Source organism: Phalangium opilio, unplaced genomic scaffold (genome assembly GCF_054372755.1).
Source record: "Phalangium opilio isolate 3A_F unplaced genomic scaffold, DU_Popi_V2 ptg000070l_1, whole genome shotgun sequence".
NCBI classification, from domain to species: Eukaryota; Metazoa; Arthropoda; class Arachnida; order Opiliones; family Phalangiidae; genus Phalangium; species Phalangium opilio.
The window spans coordinates 800,875-824,555 of record NW_028324182.1 but is presented as its reverse complement, the minus strand read 5'-3'; the positions used below and the strand labels follow the sequence as shown (position 1 = coordinate 824,555).

General features: G+C 37.1%; 2 long non-coding RNA genes across 2 annotated transcripts; one reads left to right on the top strand and one right to left on the bottom strand.

Annotated features, from left to right (window-relative positions):
- Positions 1–3,231: 3,231 nt before the first annotated feature.
- LOC149660964 (uncharacterized) lies at positions 3,232–8,916 on the bottom strand. Its single transcript, XR_016369048.1, has 3 exons — positions 8,652–8,916; positions 5,184–5,516; positions 3,232–5,084 (listed from the first exon to the last, which is right to left on the bottom strand). It is a non-coding gene; the product is annotated as an uncharacterized LOC149660964 (long non-coding RNA).
- Positions 8,917–21,179: 12,263 nt separating this feature from the next.
- Positions 21,180–22,184, top strand: LOC149660963 (uncharacterized). Its single transcript, XR_016369047.1, has 2 exons — positions 21,180–21,671; positions 21,729–22,184. It is a non-coding gene; the product is annotated as an uncharacterized LOC149660963 (long non-coding RNA).
- The last annotated feature ends 1,497 nt before the right edge of the window (positions 22,185–23,681 follow it).

Genomic DNA, 23,681 nt, shown 5'->3' with positions numbered 1-23,681 from the left:
AGTCGATATAAATTGTATGTTCTGGTGCTATACTTTTAGCATTGCGAAGTTGACGTCTTGACCTTAAGGGTCGTTATTGATGTTCAAAGCGTTTGTTTTTACAAATACCAGCATATTCTAGAGGACCGATAGGCAAGCTTCTTGATAAGAACCCACACCCTCCCGTAATATCAATGAAACAAATCACCGAAGAGAGTAAGGATGTCCCTATAAACCAGGTTTTACCCCCCATTCTTCCCCCATTTAGGGGGGTAAAACCTGCTTTATAGGGACATCCCTTGCTTTGGGGGAGAGGGTGTCGCGAGGGGGGGTATAACGTCAGGGACATCATACTCGTTGCGGGGAGTGTTTCGCGAGTGGGGATTGATGACGTAACGTGACGGTGTTGGCGGGAAATCTGATTGTTGTCGATTGTTGCGCCCTCAGGTGGTGGATTTTTGATGACGTCACGTATCACGTGACATTGTGGCGGGAAACTTGAATTTTAGTGTCCTTGGTAGTGGATTTTTGATGATGACGTCACGTGGCTAATTTTAGGGTTATGTTATAGTAGATCTTGAAAAGAGGTCGGCTTATACTAAGTTATCCTAAAAGATATGCTTAAACCAGATTATGCTATGGTAGATATTGAAAAGACGGGCTTATGCTAGTTGTAAAAGAAATATTTAAAGAACACAAGAAAATTCCAATGCATTCGCGAATGTACAGTACGTAAGCAAATATAAAATAAATTATATAATTGTAGCTTACGCGTCAAGTTTTTGTCACGAACTAAGTTTGAAAAATCTTCGAAAATGCTCGAAGTGGCTATACACGCGGCTATGAATTTTTTAACACGGTCGTAATTCTAAAGGGGCGGTACGCCGTTATAGATAAGATCCCACACCCTCCCGTAATGTTAAAGAAATAATTCACAGTTTTTAGGCGTAGCGTGCCGTAGAAAAAGCATGGGATTTTTGGTGGTCCACTCCATCGAATAACTCACAAACTACTGCGAAGTTAAGGTTCGTAACACTTTTGAATTATCAAGCAACTATGCAATGTTGAACTTCTGAAGTTTGATTAAAAATAATTAGGTCTAAGTATTTTAATTTAATAAATTTATAAATCATGGTAAAACCGTTACATTATTACACTGTTTGCATTGCATTTCGTTCAGCCTCCAACGGGTTTGTGGCGCATAGGATAACGCGTCTGCCACTCTGCCTACGGAGTAGAAGATTGCAGGTTCGAGTCCTGGCAAGCTCGGTGTTTATTTTTACAGATCTTTTATACATCGTAAAACAAATAATCCTAAAAATACAATGTTTGGATATTTTTTTATTATTACGAAGTACGGGCATGTGGCATTATGGATAACGCGTTTGCATTCGAGACAAAAACCGCAAAACGCTGCAGGTTCGAGTCTTGGAAAGCTCGAGGTCTATTTTTGATGAAGATTCTTAGTATATAGAAGGGAAAATTCTTAAATCACAAACTTTCAATGAAATGTGCGCGTACTGGCGCATGGTTTGGAAATAACTTTTTTTTAAACCTAAAAAAAAAGATCAACTAAACTTTACACTGGGTCATTATTTCCATTTTCGACAAACGTCGCTGCTCACTAGTAGTGGCGGATTTTAATGAAACTATTTTTGTGGGTATACCTAAAAAATGAAGTTACCCAAAGTTATTCGCTTCAAATCATATAAATTTGAATGTTATGTTATTTTGAAATTTATCGTATTTTGTCTAAAATTTGCGGTCTTTTCCCAAATTTCTTTTGATATCTTGACCTGTAATAGTTTTAATAATATAAAAATTGGTATCCCTCGTCAAAATGAGGTCCTGAGTCGGAATTTGAAATTTTTTGAATTAATTGATGAGTTATAATAATGGCTTGAAAACGGATAATTTGAATATCTGTCACTTCAAACCAATATCTGTTACTCACCCAACTAATTTTGACCAATTTCCTTTCACTTTGTTTTCAAATGCACTTTTTATTAATGAATTTGCCACAGCGAGCATAAACTCGCACGCTGTCAGCTTGCTAATTGATTCGCGTTCACTACTACGGTTTAAAAACCCAACAATTAAATTAGATAGAAAACTTAGTAATCCTTATTGTTTGTGATTCAGAGTACTTCGTCTGCAGGATTGTGGTATTCTGGAAAAGTTCCGTATGGACACGATTGAGTGGGAAAGGATTAGGGGCATGTTTGACACGGACCATCTCCAGGAAGAGAGTGGCGCAAGACCATTGGCCATAGTGGACCTGCAAGGTGCGTTCGCCATCTTGACCATCGGCCACGCTCTGGCTTTACTCGTCTTTCTGACCGAGAGACTCGCTAACCTCTTCCCCAGATGCTTAAATGACCACACCCGAAGAACTTATCTCGTTTAACCACGTTGTCAAGGGGCACAGTTATAAAAGTAATTGCTTCACATTTCCCCAATTTTGCATCTATCATTAACCTAAATTTTCATAAAGTAATGTAATAATTGTTGTTGATTAGTAATAAATAACAGTAGTCATAGTAACGTATAAAATAACTTAAATTATCATATTTCTGTATTTGTTGTTAGCCAACCCCAACGGTATCTTCCCATTGCGCAGAATTCCATTAGACCGAATTCCCATTACACCGAATCCCGCCAATGTTTTTAATGAATTTACCCCAACGGCGGGTTTAGTATTTTCAATTCAAATGACGCTACTTGTCAAATTACGGCACCCAAATAATGCTATGTAGTTTAATTTCTATTAATCTCGTTTTTAAGTGAAAGCGTTTTAAATTTGTTTTTAATGCCCTTGAAACGCCACTATTTGACGACTATACAACAAGATGATAATAATTAACAAGAGGTTCCGAGGGAAACCCTTACAATTTTGTCGCGCTTTCTAATGTATTTTAGCAATGTATAATGAACTCCATATTGATATAATAGCAAAGGATAATTATTACAAAAACTATATTTTGGCACTGTATAATTAATGCCTTACTTATATACAGTAACATTGCTAATTAATATTGAAATCGTATAAAGAATATCTCCTCAACAAAAACCGAGATACAACTGCCATGGCTTAAGGTGGGAAATTGCGCAAAAATGGAAATATAGGCCTAAACTTGATTTTTACAGTTGGATTGTACAAAACACCGAGGGAATTGACACTTCAGAACTCAGGTGTACAATATATCTTGAACTCCATGTACTGTCAAAGCTGAACTCTTTTGAACTCAGGTGTACACAGAGATCCAGAGTGTCTACTCCCTCGCAAAACACTACCTAATAAACCATGCGGCTCTGTCGACATCTAGTAACTCAGAGATTTATAATTAATATTAAGTATTACAATTATGAATGAATGAAAGTGTTGTTTATTGTGCAATGAAAAATGTTTTTACACACACGAGATCATGCACATTCTGTACAGTGTATATATATATAGTTTCAATAGTTTTATGTAAAATAATGAGTGGATTTACATGAATATATAAATGGGCTACCAACCATAAGTACTGCCTTAACTTCCCTTGTAATAGCTATGTGCAATGAATTATATATTTAGTTTTAATAGTTTTTCTTCTGTAAAATAATGAGTGAATTTACATGAATATTCAAATAATTTTTGAAGTGAAATTATGTAAATATTTAAATAATTTAATAACTATTTTTAAAGAAAAAATAATAAAATCTCCCGCAGTTGGGCTCGAACCCACTTACTACTTTGACTCCATCATAGATGGCGACAAAGTCGCTTGCGATAGGGGAAGAGGGCGAAGGCGAGACGACGACGAAGGCGAAGCTAATTTTCCGTTTTATGTCTCATAAATGATGTCCGTAATATTTTGTCCCATAATAGATAGCGACGACCTCGGGAAGTTTTCATTGCCGTGTGTTCTAAATATATACTATAATAGTATACAGAAAAGGTGAAATTTGGACTTGAATATTTGGGCATGGGTTAAGGATTAATCAAAATCGCTTTCATCCATTAAAACGATCTTATTCAAGACCAGATTAGGCAAGGTTAGGTTTGTTTGGTTTGGTTAGGTGAAGTTAGGCTAGTAATATTTTATAAATCATTTAACAATGTTAGGCCTTTTCCAAAACATTGATGTTTATCTCTATTGACTTCTTAAATAATATCGAATCGTAAATCCGCCAAAGTGCGGGTTTTTCGGTCCTATGGGATTGCTTTCGGTTGATTGGGATACGGCGCAATGCTATTGAACTGGTTCCAACACGAACCAGACAGTTTGTTGAACGACGCAGAATAGAATAAAACATGTAAGCCGTCACTAAGAGTCGTTGTTAATGAGAATGGGTTGTAATTAAGCACAGGCAAGTCATTCGCCAAAATTTTGTACACCTGTTTTCTGAATTTTTATGTGAATTCCGTTGGTTACTGAATGAATTCCTTCGTGATTACGATTATTTTCGGTGATGTCCATAATCTTTACACTGATTTCCCGTTATTGCCAGAGATTACTTGGATTTTTCATGAATTACGATGAATGCGGTGATTATTTCTATTTCAACTGATTACGATTTTTATTTTGGATTTTCGAATTCGTCCATTGCTTATGCGTGATTATTTCACGAAATGTGTGATTACCGAGGTAGTTACAAAAGACTACTAGTAAATCATGTGATTATTTCTGATTTTCTCAAGATTTCACGCGATTTCCAGTGATAATCGGAGATTTCTGATTACCTTTGATTACCCACAAAAGTGATTGTGATTACTGATGATTTTCTAAGAATTCTAGTGAACAAGTAATCGATTTCTGCGGTTTTGTACACCTGATTATTAAAGTGACTAACCCCTCGGTTGTAATTAATATGCAGGCAGTCAGAACGAATAAACGTTACATGGTGTCAGACTGACGAATCTACGCTTTCATGTGAGTGGGGTGGCGTAGCGGTTAGCGCTTTCGCCTCGCAGCAAGAGGATTCCGGGTTCGATCCCGGACTGTGGCACCGGGTGAAAATCTGGGAACAAATCCTTCTGCGTAGAGTTTACAAGTTCTCTCCCCGCTTGATTAAAGGAGTTTTCCTCCGCGGTCTAACCCGGTTTCTCCCTTCCATCAAAACTTGCAGAAGTTAACGGTAATAGTTAGTATAAGGCGCTGTAGGATAGCTGTGGCATAGGGGCTAGCCACCACCCCTCTATGCAATGTAAAGGGACCCACCTGTAAATAAGCCACAGGCTTAGTTTGGAAATCCCTTCATAGACAAAGCCTAGATTATTATATTTTGTCGCTTCCGGAAGGATCGGAGGATTAGTTGCGCCTTAGCGGAAATGTGGATCAAAATTAGAGATCGTTCATACCAAGGTTTCTCTTTAGCCCAGGACTTTTAGAGTTTGACCTAGAGCATTTGAACATAAAGATGAAAATTGGTACACGTGTTATTTTCGATCCAACCAAAAAAATACTAAAGTCCCTGTTGTAGAGCGCAAGCTTTCACCGCCATCTTGGAAAATGGCCGCCGGGAATGCCAGCTACAATTTATTCCACATTCTTCTTCAAAAATTATGAAAATTGGTACACATGAGCTGTACGACCCTTTTTTCTACAAACATATTTTCGGAAAATTTTGTCGCTTGGATACATTTGTCGGTTAAAATCTTCCTAAGATTATTCAATCTCAATAAATATCATCGAAAATTGTTGTATTGTTTAAACTAATAAACTTCTGAATAGTTTTCGATTATTTGTGGTTAATCGTATTTTTCGAAAAAAACGATCAAAGAACCCCGAGTCCTAGTTAAAGGGCGTTATTTCGGTGTAATATTATCAAAAGCAAGGAATTCGAAGTATAGGGCTACAGGGTGTTTCGACATTTTTTTCCTAAGGGACACGTACAGTTTTCATGCAATTTATGAGCATTGGAGTACTTTACGGATGAACCCCCCTTAAATTTAATTAAGAAACTGAAAGAAGATACTAATTTAATTAAGGGGCTATCCCTAATACACTTCATTCAAATTGAAAACGGTGGAACTTGCATAGAGCAATTTCAATTAGAAATAGAATAAATTAAAAATTATAACTATGGTATTTTAATTAAACGAAGTAAGGTTATCGGTACTAGGTATTTGGGAGAGTATTAATACCATGACAAACACCACTGTGGATATTCGTCATACGTTAGGTTATAGGTAAGGCTGACTTAGGCAAGGGTTAAGTACAATGAAAGCGGTCATCTTACAGCCGGTTAGTGCTGTTTATATTTTAACGAGATCAAGACAAACGAAGGATTACACTTCGAGTAATGAACTGCCGGTAAGCATTAATTCCCTCGTCATCATTTTGAAGAAAGAGGGCCTCCATTTCGCCGAGAGTAAAAAAAATATACAGTGTGGAAGAGATCAGAGCAACCCCTACCTTTGTGGAAAACCCCCAAAACCCCTAACAGACTACTTCACTGCAGTACATTTTCGAGCTCGTATGCAGGGTGTGACATGTGTCATTGTATGCAAATGAGAACGTGCAACAAGTATCATAGTGAATATCGTTTAATGATACGCACTATGAAACGTTAAAGACCTACGATTAAGCTTAGGAACGAAGGCATCACACTACAAATTAAAGGGCTGTTTGGTAAACCCATCAGCGTAAATGTTCGATGTGCCTACCGTCGTGGTGTAGGCACTCTTCAAGACGATTTCCATGCCTTGTATTACGTTTTCTAGCATTTGAGGAGTGATTCGTTCAATTGCGCTTCGAATTCTGGCCTTCAAGTCGTCTACATTTAAAGGTTCTGTTGCAAACACCTTCCCCTTAACATATCCCCATAAGAAGAAATCAAGTGGGGTTAGGTCAGGGGATTGTACTTAACCCTTGCCTAAGTCAGCCTTACCTATAACCTAACGTATGACGAATATCCACAGTGGTGTTTGTCATGGTATTAATACTCTCCCAATGTGGTGGCGCACCATCCTGCTGGAACCACAGGTCCCGCGTCACTGCTAATGGTAATGCGTCTATCGCATCACTAAACTCGTGGCGCAGGAAGTGCAAATACCTGTCACCAGTAATGTTGTCCTCGAAGAAGAAAGGTCCGATGATTCTGTTCCCCAGAATGCCACACCAAACATTTATCTTCCATCGAATTTGATGATAATGTTGCCGTAACCAGTATGGATTTCGTTGGGTCCAGTAATGTAAGTTATGTCGGTTTACCGTACCATCCCTGTGAAATGTCGCCTCACCAGAAAAAAGAACCTTTCTTAAGAACAATGGATCGGCTTCAATTAGCTCGCGCATGGTAAGACAGAAGTCTTGACGTCTTAGGTAGTCATCGTCCTTTAAGGCTTGATGGAGGTGGATATGATTGGGCCGGTAGTGATGCCGATGTAAAATGGTAAGAACGGTTGAATGGCTTAGACCAACCTCTTCTCCGACCGCTCTACTACTAGTATGAAGATTGGCTTCAAAACGTGCTAGAGTGTCGACTTCCCTATCATGATTACCAATTATACGGTCTCTTCTACGTTGACGATCTTGCACGACGAAACTCCCGAAATCTCGTAGGTTGTCTCTAATGTTCGTGAAGGTTCTTCGAACCGGCCTTCGTCGGTTTGGGAAGCGTTAGGCATAAAGCAATGCCGCTTGTTGAACGTTACCGCGACATTCACCCAAAATAAACGTCATGTCCAATTTTTCTCGGTTGGAGTTGGCTGCCATTCGTCTACGACACAGGACTTACAACGTTTATACGAACTAAGCTGCTAGTAACGACGCGTACGTTTGATTGAATAATGTGCCGAATTCTCAGTGCCGTGGAAAATTCTGACCTTCGTAACCTCGTATGGATTCCTTATCTAAGTAGGCCAAAGCCACGAGTTAAGTGATGCGATAGACGCATTACCATTAGCAGTGATGCGGGACCTGTGGTTCCAGCAGGATGGTGCGCCACCACATTGGGCGGTCAATGTTCGCCAATGGCTAACTGATCACTTTCCAAACCGTTGGATCGGTAGAGGTGGCCCAATTCCGTGGCCAGCAAGATCCCCTGACCTAACCCCACTTGATTTCTTCTTATGGGGATATGTTAAGGGGAAGGTGTTTGCAACAGAACCTTTAAATGTAGACGACTTGAAGGCCAGAATTCGAAGCGCAATTGAACGAATCACTCCTCAAATGCTAGAAAACGTAATACAAGGCATGGAAATCGTCTTGAAGAGTGCCTACACCACGACGGTAGGCACATCAAACATTTACGCTGATGGGTTTACCAAACAGCCCTTTAATTTGTAGTGTGATGCCTTAGTTCCTAAGCTTAATCGTACGTCTTTAACGTTTCAAAGTGCGTATCATTAAACGATATTCACTATGATACTTGTTGCACGTTCTCATTTGCATACAATGACACATGTCACACCCTGTATACGAGCTCGAAAATGTACTGCAGTGAAGTAGTCCGTCAGGGGTTTTGGGGGTTTTCCACAAAGGTAGGTGTTGCTCTTATCTCTTCCACACTGTATAATTAGTTATAAAGATCTTCTGGGAGTGAAAGTCTCGGAATTATTTCTCCATCTATATCGAAGGCAGAGAAACTGAGAGTTGTACTAAAAAATGTAATTCGAAACTTTAGTCGTGAGAAAATCGTAATTGTCGCTTGTGTATTTTGGAAACGGGTGATAAAGTACTTACTAAGGGTATAAGTACATGAATGAGAAAACACATTTAAAGTTCCGAAAACGTTACGGAGTCTCGGCTTTCAAAGTTGCCAAAAGTAACAGCGTGCTCAGCTTGTGCCAAAGACCCGAAGACGCTTAAGATAAAAACAAACAACATTCCAGAAATAATTTAGGTTCAAGATTAGATAATTTCAATGGGTGTTGTTTAAAGTGCGTGTTATATATTGGTTGGATTTGGACTAATTGTGTTTTAAATTGAAGCTCGGATCTATTTTAATTTAATCAGAAATTCAACGAACCCTTATTTTATAGATTTTCTGGAATGGAAATGAATCTAGTACATAACTTTATAAAAAAATTAATATAAAATGAACAGTAACGTCTCTCAAGCAAAATAAGAAATGCCAATTCTAATCGTACGTAACTTGTGAAATATCACCTTGCAGGTGCAAAGTTTGAAATGCATAGAAACAAACCTTCCTTTCCATAATACCCTAAAGCTAAAGGTCCGCTACATCTATTCCAAAAAAAGATAAAAAATAGTACCAGTTGCTTCCAGTAGATCGCGCAGAAATAAATACCCTGTAGAAACCATCGAATATTCCATGAGATATACCATAGAAAAAAGCGAGGGCGGGAAAAGCGAAAAAAATAAATCCCAAGTCGTTCAAATCAACTCGAAAGAAAGGATCCCATGAAACCGTTATAAAACGAAACGTGAACCCCCTCTCTCGTGTTTTAAAGCATTCCTTAGATGCTTGAAGACGGAAAAAAAAATTGAGAATAATTTTTTGCGACGTTTTTTTTTTCAGGGCTCCTCTGATTCATTGATGTAACATAAGGGTAAGGGTAAGGGGGTAGCAATAGGAAACAGGGCCCGAGAGTTTTAAAACTTTAGATTCTTCCGCTAGACGTCACGCGGAGCTCGAAATACCATCCATCAAGTAACTTTCAGGGTTCACCGTAACATACTAAGGCATACAGCAGGTTCGCTGGCTGAGTTCCTCCTTAGGGCAGGCTACGCGTAGGAATATACTATACTAAAAAAATAACAAAGTCCGGTCAGGGAAAGTAGCAAAAGCGAAGATGAGGGATTAGAAGAGACAGCGAGGAAATGATAGAAGACCTTCGAAAGGTCATAACAGCGTGAATTGATAATTTTGTATGAATTCGGATTTAAAATTGTTTTCGATGAATTTTCCATGGGCTTTTCGTGATTATTTGTCCAAGCAATTTTAGCTCAAAACAAGGAATGTATTTTAAAGAATACTATTTGTGGTAAACGTTTTATTTCCCGACCTTTTTGGTCCAATTTTTAAATTCCCTGACCTTTTTCAACTTATATATCTTTGAACCTGCGGAATCACGTTGAAATTAAATTAATTTTACGACTTAAATTCCATATAGTCGCTTATAAATAAATCAAGATTAAATTCAAATTACTATGAAAAGGTTAATAATAAAGTTTGTGAATGGTAGAGTATCACCAAGTAGCCTCGAACCAGGGGTACTGCGAAAATTGTTATTCAATTGCATTGGGTTAAGGAATTTTAACTGTAAGAGGTGGGCCCCTTTTCAATGATGTCAAGAAGGAATAGAAAAAAGGAACCGCCGACGAAATTGGGTGTAAACTCCATGCAGTTTTAAACTGAAGCTCTTTAAAATTCGAAGTCTTTACAACTGTTCTAAAAGAAACAGTGTAGGAGGAGGCCTTTAAATCTGGGGCCATATATATTTTTTCATTTTTCATGGTCTTCTGAAGTTCTAATTTGCCTTTCTGTTATAGTTACGGTGGCGAAAATGTCGCTAAACACGTTAAGATAAGCCTAAGTGGTCAAGCTCTCGCTTCTCTTTTTTATATAATACGACCACGTCAACTATTCATTAAATCGCGTAGCATGAAATTGAATCAACATTATAGAAATTCGCTACATTTTCATAACATGCGTATAGCTATTACGGTTCAGTATTTTCAGAAGCCCTATTATTCTCAAATATTTTTCTATCCTGGTATGAGAATTGTTAATGTTTCAGCGGGTGTTTAAAATTTCAAAGCTGTATTTCCGTCTCAATTAATATGTTTTTCCCCCTAGTAATTTTCAAGATTGAGTGCGGAACGCGTTCATACGCGCAGTGGTCTTAATGGCACATGCAATTTAAAATTTTAGAAAAACATTTTTTTCCGAAAGTCCCCGAGGTCTGATATATACTGAAAAATAGTTCACACTTGATACTCGGCGATTTACGTCAGTTATGGCAGATAACCCTTTCTACGCAAAAAAGAGGGGTGGCAACCCGCAGTATCAGAACGTACGAGGGGTTGATCATTCGCCGTCCCTTTTTTCTCTTATGACCCTTCCATCGAGCGAGATGAAAGGCAAAAATTTACCCCCTTGTCTTTCCCTCTTAATTATATCGAAGTGCTCTATTACATAACTCAGTTTAACCTAGAGTAAAAATCATATCGCCATTATTAAATTAGCTAACATTTCTGAAATTTGCACAGAAACGTTTTCATTATAGAACGTAGAGGGCATGAACGGGGACATGTTGGTTACCATTAAACGACGCATCGTCATACACGTATTCTCTTGAAACTAATTAATGTATAAAAGGTTTTCGGGGAGTAGAATTGTGGTTGAAAAGCCTAGATAAGTAAATTTTTTAAATTATTGAGAGGGAATAAATTGAGTACCAGTAAAAAAAGTTTGTCAATGGAATAGGGTGATGGAACATTGCTCTCTTAAGCATGTAGGATTTAATTTACAAAAATTCAATATCTATGCCTTCAGACACGTGATTAACCTTATTTTTATCGATACTTTTTGCCTTGACTAAATCCAAGACGTTTTGATTAATTAGTTACAGAGACATGTGCTTCCTAACATACGTGACTAAAATTTCAATGGTCTTCAATCTAAGATCGTTGTTTAACCTTCATTTAGCAAACTTTAAGTTTTAAAAGGATTGAAATGACCTTTTGAATTAACTATGTCAGCGTACGCAGACTTAAGATCCTTTAATAAAACATTTCTTTTGATAAAGATTCAATAACGTTCTTGGATTGAAGGCTTAGTTGAAATTGTGTAATTTTGCTGAACAAGATGGGCATATGTCTTACTCCGTAAATCTGACAGTTTCTATCTTTTTTTCGGAAGCATTATCTCTCTAACTAAATATTTCAGCCCTAATTTTCTTAGAATTTTTCCACTCTGATTCACCCTAAGAACAAAACCTTTAATTTATGGCTGACACGATATATATATTTTTGCAATTTTCGCCTGAAATTATGAGAGCCCATTATTCTTCATCATTAGGGTAAATTCAAGGCTTCCAACAAACTCGGCTCCACTCTACTGGAAAATTAACTAACCCTCTTACGTTCTATCATAAAGAAAATTACATAATGGTACCTACATATGATTAAATTCATTCTTGGAAGGGGACATTTTCCAATTTCGGAAACTTGTTTTTCTATAAAAAAGACTTTCTTTCTAAAGATGAATTCCACAACTATTAGCCTAGACATTAAAACCCTAATGGGAAAATGTTTCGCACACTTGGCAAAATTGATCAAGTTTAAGGTGTTACCGTGGAAATGAAACGTTTTTCAGAACTACAATTGAGTAACTATTTCTATAACTTACCAAGCTTGAAGAGTCAGGTCTGAAATTATTATCGGTTTCAGTGCAATTTTATAACCGAGGTTGGTTTAGAAAATGGGCAGATGACAGTGTCGCGTTAACTTGTGCAGATAACTGCCTTTCATAATAAAATACTGTTCATTCGGATAGTTCTTATATTTAGTAATTATAATCTCCATCTTTGAATAACGAGGTTTGTTTTTCGAGAATCTTTTTACCTGTCCGAGTGAAGATGACGATTTTAAATATAATATAAAACATCCACCAAATACAACACGATTAACAAGTTAAATTATTTATGCACTCATTTTCAAAAGTTCTCCTTACCATCAAAACTTCCTGAAGTTAGCGATAATGCCTGTTTGCTGTGGTATAGGGGTAACATTCTATACATTGTAAATTAGTCACAGGCCTACTGTAGATATTCCTTCATAGCGGAAGCTTAGAATATTAATAATGTTGTGTTTTAAAAAATATTGAACGTTGATAAGAGTTATACCCGGAAGTCATAACCCTCCTTGAAAGGCATTATTCGGCTTGTTTCTCAAGTGATGTCTGGGATAAAATTGTCATTGTCTAAAAAAGGTATTAAAACGTCAGTAATCGTGTCCCGTGTAGTGTATATGCTGCGTAAATAATTTTCCCTCCTACAGTATGAACTGTACAAGTGCAGCCAATGTTTTCGGTTGGAAGTGTTCTGATTATATTTTTTTCATGGATGTGACAACTCTATGAATTGAAAATTGAAATAATCTCGCTTAAAGAATATGAATAAAATTATGCTAATTAAAGTAAAACTTAACGAAATTGTGATTGACACTGCCAATTTTGAGGCCAGTAACAAAAGGTAGCGTTGAAGACAAGGCTTAGCAACGGTGAATATTTGCTAAGCAATTATTCGAAATTACTTGGCATATATAAACTTTATAAATATCATTCAACGACTCGTTGGGGCAACAATTTTCCACGGAGCCGGTTGTTTTCATATGGAAATCTCTCTTTCCGTGGTAACGACAAGAGGCGCAGTATGTTTGGAAGTTACTGTAGCAGTTCCAGATGACTGGGACATAAGTAACGTCCTCACGGCTAGAGATCCACAATTATAGCGAGATTAGTCCCCCACTCTCATTTACCCGACACATCGCAGACAGGCTATATGGCTTTACGCCCTTTCCAAGGAAGGCTATAACTTCAAATTTACACGTATAAGCGAAGCAAAATATTCTAGGAGAGCGGTAGCCTCTAATGTATAAGGAAGGTTATTTGATTGGCTCTAACTTTTTTTGTGTTCTGTTAACTGTTTTGAAAACATTCCCCAGAACAACAATCCGGGTCCTGAATATGTGGTTAAAATTTCAAAGAGATTCATCTAATAGTTTATTTTATAAAAAATAAAGTTGCTAAGGGTGGTTTTCATTTACATAAAATTAATCAGCCTTTTTGGTAAAAAAATGGAAAATTCCCATAGAAATAACATGGGATTTTTAAAAAAATAGGCCAAATTGTGGAACGTATACTACAAAAACTATACATTTCTTAGGATTGAAAACGCTTTAAAATGAACGTATGATCTTTATATTAGGTCCTTTTCTACTCTTTATTCACAAAAATTAAGCTTAAATGTTTTTTGTTTAAATTTTTCAAAAATACCTCGATTTGCGATTTTTTCAATGATACACTGTTTTATTAGAAATTGACAAAACATTCGAATCTCGCCTTTATTAGCGTTTAGTGGTTGAATATAACATTTGGTGTGATTCTACTTCAAGTTCAATGGATGAAATGCTCTATCGAAGTGAAAATATCTTGAATAGTTAGCGAGTCCATAAGCTCGTTTCAAATCTAATTAATTTAAGAAAAAGCTTTTCCCAAGTCTATGACATCTCTGAATTCTGTTAGTGCAAAAGTCTATGACTAATTAAGCTAGATTAGCGATAACAGCTAATTAAGCTAGATTAGCGATAGCAGCTAATTAAGCTAGATTAGCGATAGCAGCTAATTAAGCTAGATTAGCGATAGCAGCTAATTAAGCTAGATTAGCAATATCAGCTAATTAAGCTAGATTAGCGATAACAGTTAACAGAACCTTAATATTCCCTTTTTTACCTCTCCCAGTGACGTATGTCACGGAGAGGTTCTAATTTCGACGTGTCTGTGTGTTTGTCTGTTGTTACACCCCACGTGACCGCGTTCGTAGTTTGCAAATCGGAGCAAACGTTTTCTCAATTTCCGGACCGCATTTCCTGGAAATTTCGAAAATTGTATTCCACTTGCACTGGCGATTATTCCAATGCCTGTCTAGCACCACCATCGTCTGGATTTTTGTCCATCCCACATGGACACCACCTCTACTTTCTGGTTTCTAATCACCATCATCTGCTGCTCTTTGCCCATCCCACTCCCACATGGACACCAGTCTGTTCACACTGGCTTCTAAACACCACCATCTTCTGGTCTTTGTCCATCCCACTTGGACACCAGTCTGTAAACACTGGCTTCTACACACCACCATCTTCTGGGTTTTGTCCATCCCACATGGACACCACCTGTACTTTCTGGTTTCTAATCACCATCATCTTCTGGTCTTTGTCCATCCCACATGGACACCATTCTGTACACACTGGCTTCTACACACCACCATCTTCTGGTCTTTGTCCATCCCACATGGACACCAGTCTGTACACAATGGCTTCTACACACCACCATCTTCTGGTCTTTGTCCATCCCACATGGACACCACCTGTACTTTCTGGTTTCTAATCACCATCATCTTCTGGTCTTTGTCCATCCCACATGGACACCATTCTGTACACACTGGCTTCTACACACCACCATCTTCTGGTCTTTGTCCATCCCACATGGACACCAGTCTGTACACAATGGCTTCTACACACCACCATCTTCTGGTCTTTGTCCATCCCACATGGACACCAGTCTGTACACAATGGCTTCTACACACCACTATCTTCTGGTCTTTGTCCATCCCACATGGACACCAGTCTGTACACACTGGCTTCTACTATATAAAAAGAGTCCGTTTGGTTCGGCCCAAGAGTCCTGGAGAATTCGATCGCTCCGACCTCCTGTTTGAAGTCACTGATTCTCCGACCTCCTGTTTGTAGTCACTGATTGGCGTTTCAAAGCGATGCCAAGTGGTTGGTATTAAAAAATCCAGCCTGAAAACATTTGCGCACCTCCGTTCCGAATGTAGTCTTGCTACTTCCATATATAGTTGAAAATGTTTATTAGGAATTTAGGATATCATATATATTCTATATTGATGTAAACACAGACGTAACCGTAAATAGTGAAAAAGACAAAAATAACTTTATTATTTCAACAACCAAAAGCCATTAATATTTTCCTTCTAGGGTCAAAAGAGTGAGCATGGGGGACCAGTCTCAGCGACTCACAGTGGCACCCAAATTAAACGCAGCTTCCTAGAGGGGTCTGAGCCCCCTCTCATTTTTCCTGGTGGGGTTTGGGCCCCCACTGCCCCCATGTGATCGTTGCCCCTGATTTATAATGCACTTTTTAGATACAATTTAATGACGTAGGGGTATTATTCTCTTCAAAATATACCGGTTAAAAATTTTACCGAGATACAAGTCGACTCGCCCAAAAATCTATTACAATGTTCAAAATTTTATTTTACACATAATACTTCGATTTGGCCAATATTCCTTAAAAGGCAGTCTTTGTGTTTGTCTGTGTGTGTCCGTCCGTTGTTACACTATTGCGCTGCTTTAGCCGTTCGCCTTGTGTTGATGTGTAAAGAAATCCTACAAAAGCTTAATATTCCCTTTTTCCATAATATAAAGTGAATACGTGGAAATATTTTTCGTAATTTCGATGCCTTTAGTAGTTTCGCAGCTTTAAAGCTCTGTTTCATTTTGATATTCCAAGAACATTTTTTAATATTACTATTTGAAATGGCTGTTTATATATTACTTATGCTATACTACATCTTTATATAGAATAATCCTTGCTTTAATGATTTCAAGAAGTAAGCTAAGGCCTGGACTCTGTCGGGTAAATCAGGTATTATCCGCAATAGGCTTAGTGAACCAAAGAGTAAATAATTGAGACCTGAGGTGGAGTAAACTTTGGGTTTTGATTATCGTGCCTGTATTGAAGGGACATTAACGGTTCAGAGTGAGCCGAAAGTTAAATACACGTTTAAATAATCAGGTTTAGATTTTATAATAGAAGAAAACATCATGTTGGCAATTAGATCAATGAAAGGGCTAATCGTATCGACGTTTTCATTCTTGTTATGGTTCGCATTGACTTTCGGTGCGTCTAACCACAAATCAGTTTTGGTGATATTTAACGTTAAAACTCGTGTTGGCAAACTAAGAACATCGTTGATGTGAAACAAGACAATAGTGTTCATACTGCGAACCAGTTATGAATTAGAATATAGGGTTAACAGTTGAGGCCTAGACAATTGGACCTTTTCAAACACAAAGGTTATATCTCTCCTAAAGTTATACACTTCATTTCCTGTTTTTTTCCCATTGACTATTTTCCATGTGTCCATGACACATCTTTATTGGGTGTAAAATGCGTTCTGCTTTATTGGATATTCGCTACGCTTAGAATACTGCTTTAATAATTCGTGAATTTTTACTTCAAAAAAAAAAACGAGAAATAATTCTATATCTAGGTTATTAAGCTTGTAGTAGTAGCCCATCTCTTGACTCGGAGAGGAAATTTTGGTTTTTCCAACTAGTTAAACTCTTCTGTTGAAAAGCAAATTAATATGAATTCAAATGTTCAAAATAACCTTCACCATGCTAGTACATTTTTAATGCATCCCTAATACAGCACTGAGTTTCCACCGATTTCAAGGTTTTTAGCGGAGAAAGTTGGATCGATTTATTACTAAATATAGGTTTTGTGCGTCTACATAGAAATTTGTTTTGCTTTTTAAGTCTGACAAATTCTACAGGGCCGGTAGGCCCTTGTAGATATGACTTGATACTCTTTTGTAACGTTAAAGCAAAATTCACATGCTTTTATCAATTTTCCTATGGAGATTAACATGGGGTTTTTCGTGATATTTTACCACCTTTAACTGAAAAACTAGAGCGAAGTTACTTTTCGGAATACTCTTAATTTAACAATTAAGTATTCAGGGTGTGCTATCGGCTAGTTTCAGAAAAAATTAAGTCTAATTATGTTAATTTCAGTTAATTATGGAAGTACGGCTCTTGAGCTAAACGTCAAGTTAACCAGTTAGCGTGCTGATACCCATTTTTCAATTTTCAACCACATTGAGAACAAGGGAGGGCCTAGCTTTGTGCCTTATAACAAGTTAAGTTGACATTTTCAGTTTGCTTCATTCAGTGGAAGTTGAACCTATAGCGCGAGCAGCCTGCGTCCGCGAGTCGCGTGATCCAGGAGGCTATGATCTTAAGAAGATAAAGGCTCCATGGTTGAACTTGTTTTTGAGCAGTCGACGCTTGTTTAATATTTTGCCGAGCTTAAACAACTTTATTTGGATTTTCTAACTAACTATAACACCCTTAGAAACAAATACTTTGTTATCAGGTCGAATTTTCGTCTAAAAAAGAAATTCAGGTAAATAATTACAGTTAATAGAGGTTTTTATATCGTTTGAAATAAGTTTTTCGACGTTCTTTACGGCCAAGGCTTAGTAAGTCTCTGTAAAGACTGTAATATAGTCTTTATACGTCTTTCCTCTTTAAAGATTATTAATAAAGCTAATTTCCAGCTCCTTTTTGGAATTCTGGTGTCTGTAGTCTGTAGTCTGCTTCGTTTCCTGCTAGAAACATATCCTAGATTTTACCGGATTTACACTGTATTTATCGTTGGCGCTTCCATTTTGAAGTAAAAATGGCATATTTATTCAATTTCTTAACGTGTTGATACTTGAAATAGAGTGTTTTCACCTTGTGAAAAGTTAAAAAATTTCAAAATACTACTGGGATGATGACAACAAGTTTAATGTGTTTTCGCTAGGGCAGTTAAACGAGTGGTGTTTACGTTAGCTCAGTTAATTCAACATTCCCAAGCTTAATTAATTCAACATTCCCAAGCTTAATTAATTCAACATTCCCATATGAGGTATACAGGGTTTCATTATTTGTTAATCTCACTAAAATTCTACTAATTTGAAGGTGTGTGATATAATTCCTGAAACTCAACCAACGCATCATCAGAAACAATTTTTAATCCTAATAATGTTACGTAATCATTTTTGTTTTATCCATAAATAAAAGTAGCAGTAGTGCTGGTTAATCCAGGAGGACAGTGTCGTTATGTAATTTTATTAGTCAAATAATTTTCATGTTTACATCAGCGGTATTTTTCCAACGTAAAGGGTTACGCTGTTGGGCAATCGGTTACACACTATTTCCACAGTCCACATTGCCGTTTGTTTATTTGTCTAAATTGCTATGAATTATTTACGCATTAGATGTAATTACTGACAAAAAAGCCAAACTATAGAATAGCATCCTTCATTAACTTATTTCATAGATGTTCTTTCAGTTACCGCAAATTTAGCAAGGATATGATAAAAATTGAATGCAATGTGTTGGAAAAATCAAAAACTCCTCTAAACATTACAATTAAGGTCAATTATTTATTCAAACTCTTTTTATAACCTAAATGAACACTGCCGAAACACAATCCAGGTTTATTTTAAACTTAAGTAAAATTAAGGTGAAATTAAACCAAAAATATACATTTATTTTGGATAAAAACTGAAATACCTTTTAAATAAACTATTTAAATAAAATTAAAACTACCCAAGCCGTTGGTAAAGCCTAATGTTTTCTATTTCACGCTTAAATTAATTTAAATTTTAATAAAGTACTTAAATAGGCGTGAAATCCAAAAGTTTAGGGTAAAATAGATAAAGTTCGGCAAGAATCAAAAACGACACCAAACATTTCAGCCTGTTAAGAGTTAACTACCGCCTTAAGACTGAAGTGACAGATATTATACAAAAAGGTCTTTGTTTGAACCAAAGCCGAAAAACAAACGATATGAGTTAGGTTTATCAATTGGCTGAAGTTCAGATATTGCAATTTTTCTTTAATTATTATTATTATTAATTTAATCCTTAATCACAATTTATTTCTATCAACTGATTTTACTGTTAATCGATTTGTTCCCTCTAAATTTATTCAAAAAATTGCATATCTACGCTTTTTCAAGAACAATTCCATTTTCCGAAAACATTTTACCGTGAAATTATTTTGAAGGGATTTCGAATCGGTGTTCACTTTGACGGACATAGTTTTAAATGTTAGTGGCTTGACAATTAATCTTCAAGTTTGCACCACTAGTAGTTTTTCAACGGTTACAATTTGCTGAGAAGACGGATATTCGATAAAATATGATAAAGAGAATTTATTTTTCACGGACTAATTAATAAAATAACAACGTTTGTCCCATGTGGTTTTTTTAGTAGGTGGCGCTTCTTTCATGTACTGGAATAATATTTTTTTTTGTCTATGAAGGGATATCCACACTAAGCCTGTGGCTTGTTTATATAGGCATAACCAAGGTTAGGGTAAAGCTTCTATAAAAAGGAAAACGTCTCAGTACCAATGATATTTATATTCTTTTCCTTCGGAATTAATACATAAACACTCCATTCTAAACGAGTTATGCGAAGGAGGGCACACTAAAGCTCGCCCCTTCCAAAATTGTCTTAGTATATAAAATTTTGCAATTATCAGTGCTTGCAGTGTATGGATCATCAGAGCCGTCTCAAAACACGCCGTCAGATCCTAATCTTTCCACATTGTAAACGGTACGTGACTCTGGACTAGCCTGCCAACCTTAATAATCTATGACTACAAATTGTTTGCTCTTTTTAGTGAGTCAGCAGAATATTTCAAATATTCATTATTGATCCCTCAATACGTATTAATTACTTTCATGATAAAATGTTTTCGAAAAAAGGAACTGTTCTTTAAAAAGCGTAGATATGCAATTTTTTGAATATATTTAGAGGGAATAAATCGATTAACAGTAAAATCAGTTGATAGAAATAAATTGTGATTAAGGATTAAATTAATAATAATAATAATTAAAGAAAAATTGCAATATCTGAAACTTCAGTCAATTGATAAACCTCACTTATATCGTTTGTTTTTCGGCCTTGGTTCAAACCAAGACATTTTTGTATAATTTTTTCAATGCATTGACGTTTTCAGTTTGAGAAATATGCTGGTCACAATTTTTTTCAGTTTTGCAAAACGTTTTAGTCGCTCACGATTAAATGCTTTTAATATGACGTAGATCGTTTTCAGGTAATAATAATAATGAATGAATGAATAGCTTGTTTATTGTGCATAAAAAGAACCGTAGTGGTTCACGAGAAAATAAGCTTTACCTATGAAGGGATTTCCACACTAAGCCTTTGGCTTGTTTACAGGTGGGTCCCTTTACAATGCATAGAGGGGTGGTGGCTAGCCCTATGCCACAGCTAACCGACAGCGCCCTATACTAACTATTACCGTTAACGTCTGCAAGTTTTGATGGAAAGGAGAAACCGGGTTAGACCGCGGAGAAGAACTCCTTATAACAAGCGGGGAGAGAACTTGCAAACTCTACGCAAAGGATTTGTTCCCAGATTTTCACCCGGTGCCACAGTCCGGGATCGAACCCGGGATCCTCTTGCTGCGAGGCGAAATCGCTAACCGCTACGCCACCCCACTAGATGTGTCTTTCATTTAGGCATGCGACGATTGTAATTAGTGACATTGATCCTAGGTGTTTTTCCAAATTAGCAAAGAAACATAAGTCATTCTAAATCAAAGTTTTAACGCGATAACAAGCTTCTTACTAATCATGACACTAACGGCGGTTTGACAGCCATTACCATCAACCGGAACTTCCGTAGGTTAACGTAACTCCAGATCCGGGTTAATGGGCAAACTATACTTATAAAACTGAGCTAGAGATGGCGGGCTTGGATGTCTTGGAAGAAAACGCTGTTTACAAAAGCATTACCAACGTCCAGTACTTATAGGGAGCTGTAATATGATCCACTAAACATTCTACTAACACCATTTTTTGCGTATATGTAGGCAACGCAAGACCCAATTGTTAAAGGATGGCTAGACAAACTCGACAAGGACAATATTTTCACCAACCCTGTGGAATATCTAACTCTTGATGGATATGTTCCTCTCTGGAGAAAAGGCTTTGATCTTGAGAGACACTTTTCTGATTTGGTTCTTGGGACAATTCCTGCTATCTGATTATGAGAATAAAGAATTCTTTCTGAGCAATGGAGGACTTTATTTTTCGCAACAGGAACTTGCCTTCGACTACTTACATGTCATGTACAACACCTCTTGGATGAAAAGCAGCCCCATAGTTCATGAGATCGCTCAACTGATGTAGGTATGAATTTTATCGTAAAATTATTAATGAACTTGAGGAATGTTCTATTACAGCATGGAATCGTTAATCAGAGACTCAAGCGTTTGACTATCTGGATGTCGAGGTGCATCGCTTATATGAACAGGTCACTTGGAAGAGACCCATGAAAAGCACGACTGATTTGGACCTGAGTAGCATCAGCGCTCCTTTCCACTTAATTGTCACGCTGTTGTCAGGAACAGTAGCTGTAGTAATTACCGAAATTATCTTCAACCCATTTGCTTAGACGTAAAATATTTAATACGTCACGAGACGAAATCGAATTTTACTATTATCCAAGAAAGTTTTCCACTTCAATCAAGGACACCAACATAATTGCTCCATTCTACGTCACTTCAAATGTTCCCTTTAACTTATAAATGTTAATTACGCACTTAGTGATCATTTAAACTTAAAAAATAACTGCAATCAAGTGTTAAGTTTATTAGCAACCCAATAAACATTTCTAAGATAAAGTGATTTTTAATTGGTTTTTCTATTGCACGAACTTTTTTTGCAGAATTCATAATTCCGGGAATTTCTCCCACTTATTTTAGGTAACAAATAATAAAATAAATTCGGATTTCATTATACTATAACTAAAGTAAAAACTACTGTTGGGTTTAATGTTGTTTTATTGTAGAAAAAAGAATGGAGAATTCGATTTTATTTTAAGCTGTGTCATCGTCGAGAAAAAGCCCTATTTGACTTATTTTTACACTGAACAAATTTATTTTCAACTGTGTCCTTTTTATAATGGTTTTACCATTAGTTGAAAGTAATGCGATTTCAAATTCATTTTATCAGTGAAAATCTTTTTTCCCCTTTCTACAGTTTTATTTAATGGTTTACAAAAAAAACTGCTTTTATGATTTTGACCGTTGTTTTAACAGTCATGAATGGCTACTGTGCTTTGCCCTTTAGTTATAATTAAAAGTTAACATGAACAAGGAAAACACTAAATTGTCTCTAAATTTTAGTGTTCTTAATGCTTGGTTACGAGATAGTGGTCGGCGTTTGGACAAGATAATCCACAGACTCTTGGTTAATCAGTTTGTTAGCACTATTTCCTGAGGGTAGATGGCGACACGCTTTCCATCTTTCGAGGGGCTTTTATGCCCCTTGTTTTCTTCCCACCTTTTTAATTTTGGGGCTTTCACGCGTGAGGAACGGTGGATCGCTCTCTCTCGTTCCGGATCGCAATGGATTAAGACGTATTTATTTTGAAACGAACATTAAACTTTTACTTTCCTTTATCATTCATCACGATGCTATTTATTTAATTCTAATCCTAAAAATAATTATCTTGACCTACGTCAAACATTCGCTTACATCTCAGAAGTGGGGTTATGGACAATTAATGCCACGTGAGGACTAGATGAATTACGATTAATGTAAAGTAATAATAACGACACGAGGTGCGCGCCTAGGGTTAAAGTCTTAACGATACTCCAGGGTGGTTAGGCTATTCAACGGGTCCACGTTTAATGACCACTGTGTATTTTCGCATCGCGTAATTAATGTAAGATTATACAGAAGATTGCCTCACATACGTAGGAGTGAAAGACTTCCCGAATCTGCCCCGAAAGTCTGCCGAGATTGCAGAAGAGCAGCGGACCTACAGTCAACGAACGAACGATTTTACCGCGCACGTACCCGCGCGAATCGAGTTTTCCCCGTAGAGGAAAATTTCACCGGCGAAGTTTCCGATCCCAAAGAGACGTCGAAGATGGCGGAAGGTAATGGAGATGACAATGGCCAAGGAGGCGTCGCTCCAGCGGGCTATATATCCCTAGCGGCCTTCGAGCAGTCGATACAAGCCGCGGTCGCCGTTGCCGTACAGCAAACGTTAGCTGCGGCGGGCGAACGTAACCACGGTAATTCGCATAACGTTACGGACTCAATGAAAATGATACCGGATTTCAATCCTGTTGGTGCACCTCACCAAGATTCTAGAATGTGGATCAAAAAGGTGGACGATTGTGCCC